Source organism: Arachis hypogaea, chromosome 19 (assembly GCF_003086295.3).
Source record: "Arachis hypogaea cultivar Tifrunner chromosome 19, arahy.Tifrunner.gnm2.J5K5, whole genome shotgun sequence".
Taxonomy (NCBI): Eukaryota; Viridiplantae; Streptophyta; class Magnoliopsida; order Fabales; family Fabaceae; genus Arachis; species Arachis hypogaea.
In genome coordinates, this window is record NC_092054.1 from 133,311,676 (window position 1) to 133,322,607 (window position 10,932).

Here is a 10,932-nt window from a genome sequence, read left to right on the forward strand (position 1 = left end):
ATTTTTAATTTTAATTTGATTTCATTCCTAATTTTCGAAAATCACTAACCCCTTTTCAAAATTTTATTTTCGAAAATCCTCCTTCTCTCTCACCTCCTTCTATTTATTTATTCATCTACTAACACTTCATCTCACCCAAATTCGAACCCCCTCTTCCATCTGTGTTCGAATTTTCTCTTCTTCCCTTCTTTACATTACATTCTTTTCTTCTTCTACTCACACAGGGGAACCTCTATACCTGGGCAAAAAGGATCCCTATTATTATTATTATTTTTCTGTTCCCTCTTTTTCATATGAGCTGGAGCAAGGACAAGAACATTCTTGTTGAAGCATACCCTGAACCTGAAAGGACTCTGAAGAGGAAACTAAGAGAAGCTAAATTACAACAATCCAGAGACAACCTTACAGAAATTTTTGAAAAGGAAGAGGAAATGGCAGCCGAAAATAATAATAATGCAAGGAGGATGCTTGGTGACTTTACTGCACCTAATTCCAATTTACATGGAAGAAGCATCTCCATCCCTACCATTGGAGCAAACAATTTTGAGCTGAAACCTCAATTAGTTTCTCTGATGCAACAAAACTGCAAGTTTCATGGACTTCCATCTGAAGATCCTTTTCAGTTCTTAACTGAATTCTTGCAGATCTGTGATACTATTAAGACTAATGGAGTAGATCCTGAAGTCTACAGGCTCATGCTTTTTCCTTTTGCTGTAAGAGACAGAGCTAGAGTGTAGTTGGACTCTCAACCCAAAGATAGCCTGAACTCTTGGGATAAGCTGGTCACGGCTTTCTTAGCCAAGTTCTTTCCTCCTCAAAAGCTGAGCAAGCTTAGAGTGGATGTTCAAACCTTCAGACAGAAAGAAGGTGAATCCCTCTATGAAGCTTGGGAGAGATACAAGCAACTGACCAAAAAGTGTCCTTCTGACATGCTTTCAGAATGGACCATCCTGGATATATTCTATGATGGTCTATCTGAATTAGCTAAGATGTCATTGGATACTTCTACAGGTGGATCCATTCACCTAAAGAAAACGCCTGCAGAAGCTCAAGAACTCATTGACATGGTTGCTAATAACCAGTTCATGTACACTTCTGAGAGGAATCCTGTGAGTAATGGGACGCCTCAGAAGAAGGGAGTTCTTGAAATTGATACTCTGAATGCTATATTGGCTCAGAATAAAATATTGACTCAGCAAGTCAATATGATTTCTCAGAGTCTGAATGGAATGCAAGCTGTATCCAACAGTACTCAAGAGGCATCTTCTGAAGAAGAAGCTTATGATCCTGAAAACCCTGCAATAACAGAGGTGAATTACATGGGTGAACCATATGGAAACACCTATAATCCCTCATGGAGAAATCACCCAAATCTCTCATGGAAGGATCAACAAAAGCCTCAACAAACTTTAATAATGGTGGAAGAAACAGGTTTAATAATAGTAAACCTTTTCCATCATCCACTCAGCAACAGACAGAGAACTCTGAACAAAGTACCTCTAATTTAGCAAACTTAGTCTCTGATCTATCTAAAGCCACTCTGAGTTTCATGAATGAAACAAGGTCCTCTATTAGGAATTTGGAGGCACAAGTGGGCCAGCTGAGTAAGAAGATCACTGAAACCCCTCCTAGTGCTCTCCCAAGCAATACAGAAGAAAATCCAAAAGGAGAGTGCAAGGCCATTGACATAGTCAACATGGCCGAACCTAGAGAGGAAGGGGAGGACGTGAATCCCAAGGAGGAAGACCTCCTGGGACGTCCAGTGATCAACAAGGAGTTTCCCTTTGAGGAACCAAAGGACTCTGAGGCTCATCTAGAGACCATAGAGATTCCATTAAACCTCCTTACGCCCTTCATGAGCTCTGATGAGTATTCTTCTTCTGAAGAGAATGAGGATGTTACTGAAGAGCAAGTTACCAAGTTCCTTGGTGCAATCATGAAGCTGAATGCCAATTTATTTGGTAATGAGACTTGGGGAGATGAACCTCCCCTGTTCACCAATGAACTAAATGCATTGGATCAACTAAGATTACCTCAGAAGAAACAGGATCCTGGAAAGTTCCTAATACCTTGTACCATAGGTACCATGACCTTTGAGAAGGCTCTATGTGACCTTGGGTCAGGAATAAACCTCATGCCACTCTCTGTAATGGAGAAACTGGGAATTTTTGAGGTACAAGCTGCTAAAATCTCATTAGAGATGGCAGACAATTCCAGAAAACAGGCTTATGGACAAGTAGAGGACATATTAGTAAAGGTTGAAGGCCTTTACATCCCTGCTGATTTTATAATCCTAGATACTGGGAAGGATGAGGATGAATCCATCATCCTTGGAAGACCCTTCCTAGCCACAGCAAGAGCTGTGATTGATGTTAACAGAGGTGAACTAGTCCTTCAATTGAATGAGGACTCCCTTGAGTTTAAAACTCAAGGACATCCTTCTGTAAACATGGAAAAGAGGCACAGTAAGCTTCTCTCAAAACAGAGTCAACCAGAGCCCCCACAGTCAAACTCTAAGTTTGGTGTTGAACTCCTATATCCAAACTCTAAGTTCGGTGTTGGGAAGTCTCAACAATGCTCTGAACATCTGTGAGGCTCCATGAGAGCCCACTGTCAAGCTATTGACATTAAAGAAGCGCTTGTTGGGAGGCAACCCAATTTTTATTTATCTAATTTTATTTTTATTTTATTGTTCTTTCATGTTTTATTAGGTTTATGATCATGTGGAGTCACAAAATAAATATAAAAATAAAAAACAGAATCAAAAATAGCAGAAGAAAAATCACACCCTGGAGGAGGATCTTACTGGCGTTTAAACGCCAGTAAGGAGCATCTGGCTGGCGTTCAACGCCAGAACAGAGTATGGAGCTGGCGCTGAACGCTAGAAACATGCTACATCTGGGCGTTGAACGCCCAGAACAAGCATCAGTTCGGCGTTTAAACACCAAAATTGCATGCAAAGGTGTTTTACATGCCTAATTGGTGCAGAGATGCAAATCCTTGACACCTCAGGATCTGTGGACCCCACAGGATCCCCACATACCTCCACTCACCTTACCTCCTCATAATCCTATATCACCCTTTCCCAAGAACCCTTCACCAATCACCTCCAATTCCCCTCTAAAACCATCATACACCCACCTACACCCACCCACTCAAAATTCAAACCATCACTCCCTCCTTTTCACACCTCATAACCACCTTAAACCCCATATAGCCGAATACACACATCCCTCCATCTCCTCCATATCTTCTTCTTCTTCTACTATTCTTTCTTCTTTTGCTCGAGGGCGAGCAATATTCTAAGTTTGGTGTGGTAAAAGCATAGCTTTTTTGTTTTTCCATAACCATTGATAGCACCTAAGGCCAGAGAAACCTCTAGAAAGAGGAAAGGGAAGACAAAAGCTTCCATCAAGGGTCTATAGCTCAGTGGTAGAACATTTGACTGCAAATTAAGAGATCACACCACCATCACTAAGGTGGACTCATTCCTTGTTCTAAAATTTTCTGTTTTTCGTTTTTATGTTAAATGTTTATCTATATTTGTGTCTTATTACATGATCATTAGTATTCAAGTGTCTATGCCTTAAAGTAGTGAATATGAATCCATCACCTTTCTTAAATGGAAAAATGTTTTAATTACAAAAGAACAAGAAGTACACGAGTTTTGAATTTATCCTTGAACTTAGTTTAATTATATTGATGTGGTGGCAATACTTTTTGTTTTCTGAATGAATGCTTGAACAGTGCATATGTCTTTTGAAGTTGTTGTTTAAGAATGTTAAATATGTTGGCTCTTGAAAGAATGATGAACAGGAGAAATGTTATTTGATAATCTGAAAAATCATAAAAATGATTCTTGAAGCAAGAAAAAGCAGTGAATACAAAGCTTGCAGAAAAAAATAGCGAAAAAAAAAAGAGAAAAAGAAAGAAAAAGCAAGCAGAAAAAGCCAAAAGCTCTTAAAACCAAAAGGCAAGGGCAAAAAGCCAATAACCCTTAAAACCAATTGGCAAGGGTAAATAAAAAGGATCCCAAGGCTTTGAGCATCAATGGATAGGAGGGCCTAAAGGAATAAAATCCTGGCCTAAGCGGCTAAACCAAGCTGTCCCTAACCATGTGCTTGTGGCGTGAAGGTGTCAAGTGAAAACTTGAGACTGAGCGGTTAAAGTCAAGGTCCAAAGCAAAAAAGAGTGTGCTTAAGAACCCTGGACACCTCTAATTGGGGACTTTAGCAAAGCTGAGTCACAATCTGAAAAGGTTCACCCAATTATGTGTCTGTGGCATTTATGTATCCGGTGGTAATACTGGAAAACAAAGTGCTTAGGGCCACGGCCAAGACTCATAAAGTAGCTGTGTTCAAGAATCAACATACTGAACTAGGAGAATCACTAACACTATCTGAACTCTGAGTTCCTATAGATGCCAATCATTCTGAACTTCAATGGATAAAGTGAGATGCCAAAACTATTCAAGAGGCAAAAAGTTACAAGTCCCGCTCATCTGATTGGAGCTATGTTTCATTGATAGTTTGGAATTTATAGTATATTCTTTTCTTTTTATCCTATTTGATTTTTAGTTGCTTGGGGACAAGCAACAATTTAAGTTTGGTGTTGTGATGAGCAGATAATTTATACGCTTTTTGGCATTATTTTTAGTATGTTTTTAGTAGGATCTAGTTACTTTTAGGGATGTTTTTATTAGTTTTTATGTTAAATTCACATTTCTGGACTTTACTATGAGTTTGTGTGTTTTTCTGTGATTTCAGGTATTTTCTGGCTGAAATTGAGGGACTTGAGCAAAAATCAGATTCAGAGGTTGAAGAAGGACTGCTGATGTTGTTGGATTCTGACCTCCCTGTACTCAAAGTGGATTTTCTAGAGCTAAAGAACTCAAAATGGCGCGCTTTCAATTGCGTTGGAAAGTAGACATCCAGGGCTTTCCAGCAATATATAATAGTCCATACTTTGGCCGAGTTTAGACGACACAAAAGGGCGTTGAACGCCAGTTCTACGCTGCAGTCTGGAGTTAAACGCCAGAAACACGTCACGAACCAGAGTTGAACGCCAAAAACACGTTACAACTTGGCGTTCAACTCTAGAAGAAGCCTCTGCACGTGTAACATTCAAGCTCAGCCCAAGCACACACCAAGTGGGCCCCGGAAGTGGATTTATGCATCAAATACTTATTTCTGTAAACCCTAGTAACTAGTTTAGTATAAATAGGACTTTTTACTATTGAATTAGACATCTTATGATTTTTAGTTCATCTTTAGATCATATTGATCACGTATGGGGGCTGGCCTCTCGGCCATGCCTGAACCTTCATCACTTATGTATTTTTCAACGGTAGAGTTTCTACACTCCATAGATTAAGGTGTGGAGCTCTGCTGTTCCTCATGAATTAATGCAAAGTACTACTGTTTTTCTATTCAATTCAACTTATTCCGCTTCTAAGATATTCATTCGTACTTCAATATGAATGTGATGAACGTGACAATCATCATCATTCCCCTACGAACGCGTGCCTGACAACCACTTCCGTTCCACCTTAGATTGGATGATTATCTCTTGGATCTCTTAATCAGAATCTTCGTGGTATAAGCTAGATTGATGGCGGCATTCATGAGAATCTGGAAAGTCTAAACCTTGTCTGTGGTATTCCGAGTAGGATTCAGGGATTGAATGACTGTGACGAACTTTAAACTCGCGAGTGCTGGGCGTAGTGACAGACGCAAAAGGATAGTAAATCCTATTCCAGTATGATCGAGAACCTCCAGATGATTAGCCATGCAGTGACAGCGCATCAGACCATTTTTACAGAGAGGATGGGATGTAGCCATTGACAACGGTGATGCCTCCAGATGATTAGCCATGCAGTGACAGCGCATCGGACCATTTTCACAGAGAGGATGAGATGTAGCTATTGACGACGGTGATGCCCTTACATAAAGTTTGCCATGGAAAGGAGTAAGACTGATTGGATGAAGACAACGGGAAAGCAGAGATTCAGAGGAACGCAAGCATCTCTATACGCTTATCTGAAATTCTCACCAATGAATTACATAAGTATTTCTATCTTTATTTTCTGTTTATTTATTATTATTATTCGAAAACTCCATAACCATTTGATATCCGCCTGACTGAGATTTACAAGGTGACCATAGCTTGCTTCATACCGACAATCTCCGTGGGATCGACCCTTACTCACGTAAGGTTTATTACTTGGACGACCCAGTGCACTTGCTGGTTAGTTGTGCGAAGTTGTGAAGTTATGTTTGGACCATGGTATTGTGCACCAGTTATTGGCGCCATGCCAGGGAGAGAACGAACAACAAATTTTACAACCTCAGAGTAACAATTTCGCATACCAAGTTTTTGAAAAAAAAATCAAAACATTAATTGATGATGTGATTTTCGAAAATATGATATAAAAATAAGAAAAAGATTTTGAAAAATATTTTTAAATTTTTTTTTAAATTTTCGAAAATAAATAAGAGAAATGAAAAAGAAGCAATGGAGGAGAGGGAGAGAGAGATGTGTTTCGGCCAAGAAGAGGAGGAGAGGGTTGTGTTGTGTGAAAATGAAGAAGAATGGAGGGCTTTATATAGGGAAGGGAGGGGGGTTAAGGTTCGGCCATTTAGGGAGGGTTTGGGTGGGAAATTGATTTTGAATTTTGAAGGTATGTGGAGTTTATGAGGTAGGTTTATGGGGAAGAGTGGATGGATGTGAGTGGTGATATGGTGATAGGGAAGAGAGATTGAGGTGACTGGTGAAGAGTGTTTGGGGAAGAGTGTTTATTGGAAAGAGAGGATGAACATTGAGAAGAGGGAAGAGAGTGAGTGATGGTAGGTGGGGATCCTGTGGGGTCCACAGATCCTTGAGGTGTCAAGGATTTGCATCCCTGCACCCATTAGGCATGTGAAATGCCTTTGCATGCAATTCTGGCGTTTAAACGCCGAATTGATGCTTGTTCTGGGCGTTCAGCGCCCAGATGCAGCATGTTTGTGGCGTTGAACGCCAGTTCTATGCTTGTTTCTGGCGTTCAGCGCCAGCTTTCCTCAGTGTGCATTCCTGGTGTCTGAACGCCAGGATGCTCCTTACTGGCGTTTAAACGCCAGTAAGCCCTTCCTCCAGGGTGTGATTTTTCTTCTGCTGTTTTTGATTCTGTTTTTTATTTTTCTATTTATTTTGTGACTCTACATGATCATGAACCTAATAAAACATGAAAGAACAATAAAATAAAAATAGATAAATAAAAATTGGGTTGCCTCCCAACAAGCGCTTCTTTAATGTCAATAGCCTGACAGTGGGCTCTCATGGAGCCTCACAGATGTTCAGAGCATTGTTGAGACTTCCCAATACCAAACTTAGAGTTTGGATATGGGAGTTCAACACCAAACTTAGAGTTTGGTTGTGGCCTCCCAACACCAAACTTAGAGTTTGATTGTGGGGGCTCTGGTTGACTCTGTTTTGAGAGAAGCTTACTGTGCCTCTTTTCCATGTTTACAGAAGGATGTCCTTGAGTTTTAAACTCAAGGGAGTCCTCATTCAATTGAAGGACTAGTTCACCTCTGTTAACATCAATCACAGCTCTTGCTGTGGCTAGGAAGGGTCTTCCAAGGATGATGGATTCATCCTCATCCTTCCCAGTATCTAGGATTATAAAATCAGCAGGGATGTAAAGGCCTTCAACCTTTACTAATATGTCCTCTACTTGTCCATAAGCCTGTTTTCTGGAATTGTCTGCCATCTCTAATGAGATTTTAGTAGCTTGTACCTCAAAAATTCCAGTTTCTCCATTACAGAGAGTGGCATGAGGTTTATTTCTGACCCAAGGTCATATAGAGCCTTCTCAAAGGTCATGGTACCTATGGTACAAGGTATTAGGAACTTCTCAAAGGTCATGAAGGGCGTAAGGAGGTTTAATGGAATCTCTATGGTCTCTAGATGAGCCTCAGAGTCCTTTGGTTCCTCAAAGGGAAACTCCTTGTTGATCACTGGACGTCCCAGGAGGTCTTCCTCCTTGGGATTCACTTCCTTCCCTTCCTCTCTAGGTTCGGCCATGTTGACTATGTCAATGGCCTTGCACTCTCCTTTTGGATTTTCTTCTGTATTGCTTGGGAGAGCACTAGGAGGGGTTTCAGTGATCTTCTTACTCACCTGGCCCACTTGTGCCTCCAAATTCCTAATGGAGGACCTTGTTTCATTCATGAAACTCAGAGTGGCCTTAGATAGATCAGAGACTAAGTTTGCTAAATTAGAGGTACTTTGTTCAGAGTTCTCTGTCTGTTGCTGAGTGGATGATGGAAAAGGTTTACTATTATTAAACATGTTTCTTCCACCATTATTAAAGCCTTGTTGAGGCTTTTGTTGATCCTTCCATGAGAGATTTGGGTGATTTCTCCATGAGGGATTATAGGTGTTTCCATATGGTTCACCCATGTAATTCACCTCTGTTATTGCAGGGTTTTCAGGATCATAAGCTTCTTCTTCAGAAGATGCCTCTTGAGTACTGTTGGATGCAGCTTGCATTCCATTCAGACTCTAAGAAATCATATTGACTTACTGAGTCAATATTTTATTCTGAGCCAATATAGCATTCAGAGTATCAATTTCAAGAACTCCCTTCTTCTGAGGCGTCCCATTACTCACAGGATTCCTCTCAGAAGTGTACATGAACTGGTTATTAGCAACCATGTCAATGAGTTCTTGAGCTTCTGCAGGCGTTTTCTTTAGGTGTTTGGATCCACCTGCAGAAGTATCCAATGACATCTTAGCTAATTCAGACAGACCATCATAGAATATATCTAGGATGGTCCATTCTGAAAGCATGTCAGAAGGACACTTTTTGGTCAGTTGCTTGTATCTCTCCCAAGCTTCAAAGAGGGATTCACCTTCTTTCTGTCTGAAGGTTTGAACATCCACTCTAAGCTTGCTCAGCTTTTGAGGAGGAAAGAACTTGGCTAAGAAAGCCGTGACCAGCTTATCCCAAGAGTTCAGGCTATCTTTGGGTTGAGAGTCCAACCACACTCTAGCTCTGTCTCTTACAGCAAAAGGGAAAAGCATGAGCCTGTAGACTTCAGGATCTACTCTATTAGTCTTAACAGTATCACAGATCTGCAAGAATTCAGTTAAGAACTGAAAAGGATCTTCAGATGGAAGTCCATGAAACTTGCAGTTTTGTTGCATCAAAGAAACTAATTGAGGTTTCAGCTCAAAATTGTTTGCTCCAATGGTAGGGATGGAGATGCTTCTTCCATGTAAATTGGAATTAGGTGCAGTAAAGTCACCAAGCATCCTCCTTGCATTATTATTATTTTCGGCTGCCATTTCCTCTTCCTTTTCAAAAATTTCTGTAAGGTTGTCTCTGGATTGTTGTAATTTAGCTTCTCTTAGTTTCCTCTTCAGAGTCCTTTCAGGTTCAGGGTCTGCTTCAACAAGAATGTTCTTGTCCTTGCTCCTGCTCATATGAAAAAAAGGGAACAGAAAAATAATAATAATAATAGGGATCCTTTTTGCCCAGGTATAGAGGTTCCCCTGTGTGAGTAGAAGAAGAAAAGAATGTAATGTAAAGAAGGGAAGAAGAAAAAATTCGAACACAGATGGAAGAGGGGGTTCGAATTTGGGTGAGATGAAGTGTTAGTAGATGAATAAATAAATAGAAGGAGGTGAGAGAGTAGGAGGATTTTCGAAAATAAAATTTTGAAAAGGGGTTAGTGATTTTCGAAAATTAGGAATGAAATCAAATTAAAATTAAAAATTGAAACAATTAGTTAATTAAAAAGAATTTTTGAAAAAGAAGGGAGAGATTTTTCGAAAATTAGAGAGAGAGAGAGAGTTAGTTAGGTAGTTTTGAAAAAGATAAGAAACAAACAAAAAGTCAATTAGTTAGTTGAAAAAGATTTGAAAATCAATTTTGAAAAGATAAGAAGATAAGAAGTTAGAAAAGATATTTGAAAGTCAAATTTTTGAAAAAGATAAGATTTCAAAAAAAAAAAAGATATGATAGGAAGATATGATTAGAATTAGTTTTGAAAAAGATTTGATTTTTAAAATCATAATTAATGACTTGACTCACAAGAAATCACAAGATATGATTCTAGAATTTAAAGTTTGAATCTTTCTTAACAAGCAAGTAACAAACTTGAAATTTTTGAATCAAAACATTAATTTTTGATGATATTTTCGAAAATTATGAATTAAAATTAAAAAAAAATTTTTGAAAAATATTTTTAAAATTTTCGAAAATAAATAAGAAAAATGAAAAAGATATGATTTTTGAAAAAGATTTTGCAAAAGATAAGATTTTTAAATTGAAAATTTGATTTGACTCATAAAAACAACTAGATTTTAAAATTTTTTGAAAAAGTCAATCCAAATTTTCGAAATTTATGAGTGAAAAAGGGAAAGATATTTTTTTTATTTTTGAATTTTTAATGATGAAAGAGAAAAACATGAAAAAGACTCAATGCATGAAAATTTTGGATCAAAACAATGAATGCATGCAAGAATGCTATGAATGTCAAGATGAACACCAAGAACACTTTGAAGGTCATGATGAACATCAAGAACATATTTTTGAAAAATTTTCAATGCAAAGAAAACATTCAAGACACCAAACTTAGAAATCTTTCATGTTCAGACACTATGAATGCAAAAATGCACATGAAAAACAAGAAAAGACACAAAACAAGAAAACATCAAGATCAAACAAGAAGACTTACCAAGAACAACTTGAAGATCATGAAGAACACTATGAATACATGAATTTTTCGAAAATTTTATGCAAACTTTAAAACATGCAATTGACACCAAACTTAAAATTGACTCAACACTCAAACAAGAAACATGAAATATATTTTTTTATTTTTATGATTTTCTAATTTTTTTTTTGTTTTTTTCAAAAATTAATGTGAAAAAGAAAAATAAGGA

The 10,932-nt window shown here is 38.4% G+C and overlaps 2 non-coding genes across 2 annotated transcripts; one reads left to right on the forward strand and one right to left on the reverse strand.

Annotated features, from left to right (window-relative positions):
• Positions 1–827: 827 nt before the first annotated feature.
• LOC112780638 (small nucleolar RNA R71) lies at positions 828–935 on the reverse strand. The gene has a single exon (XR_003191461.1). It is a non-coding gene; the product is annotated as a small nucleolar RNA R71 (small nucleolar RNA).
• Positions 936–8,826: 7,891 nt separating this feature from the next.
• LOC112780863 (small nucleolar RNA R71) lies at positions 8,827–8,934 on the forward strand. The gene has a single exon (XR_003191672.1). It is a non-coding gene; the product is annotated as a small nucleolar RNA R71 (small nucleolar RNA).
• The last annotated feature ends 1,998 nt before the right edge of the window (positions 8,935–10,932 follow it).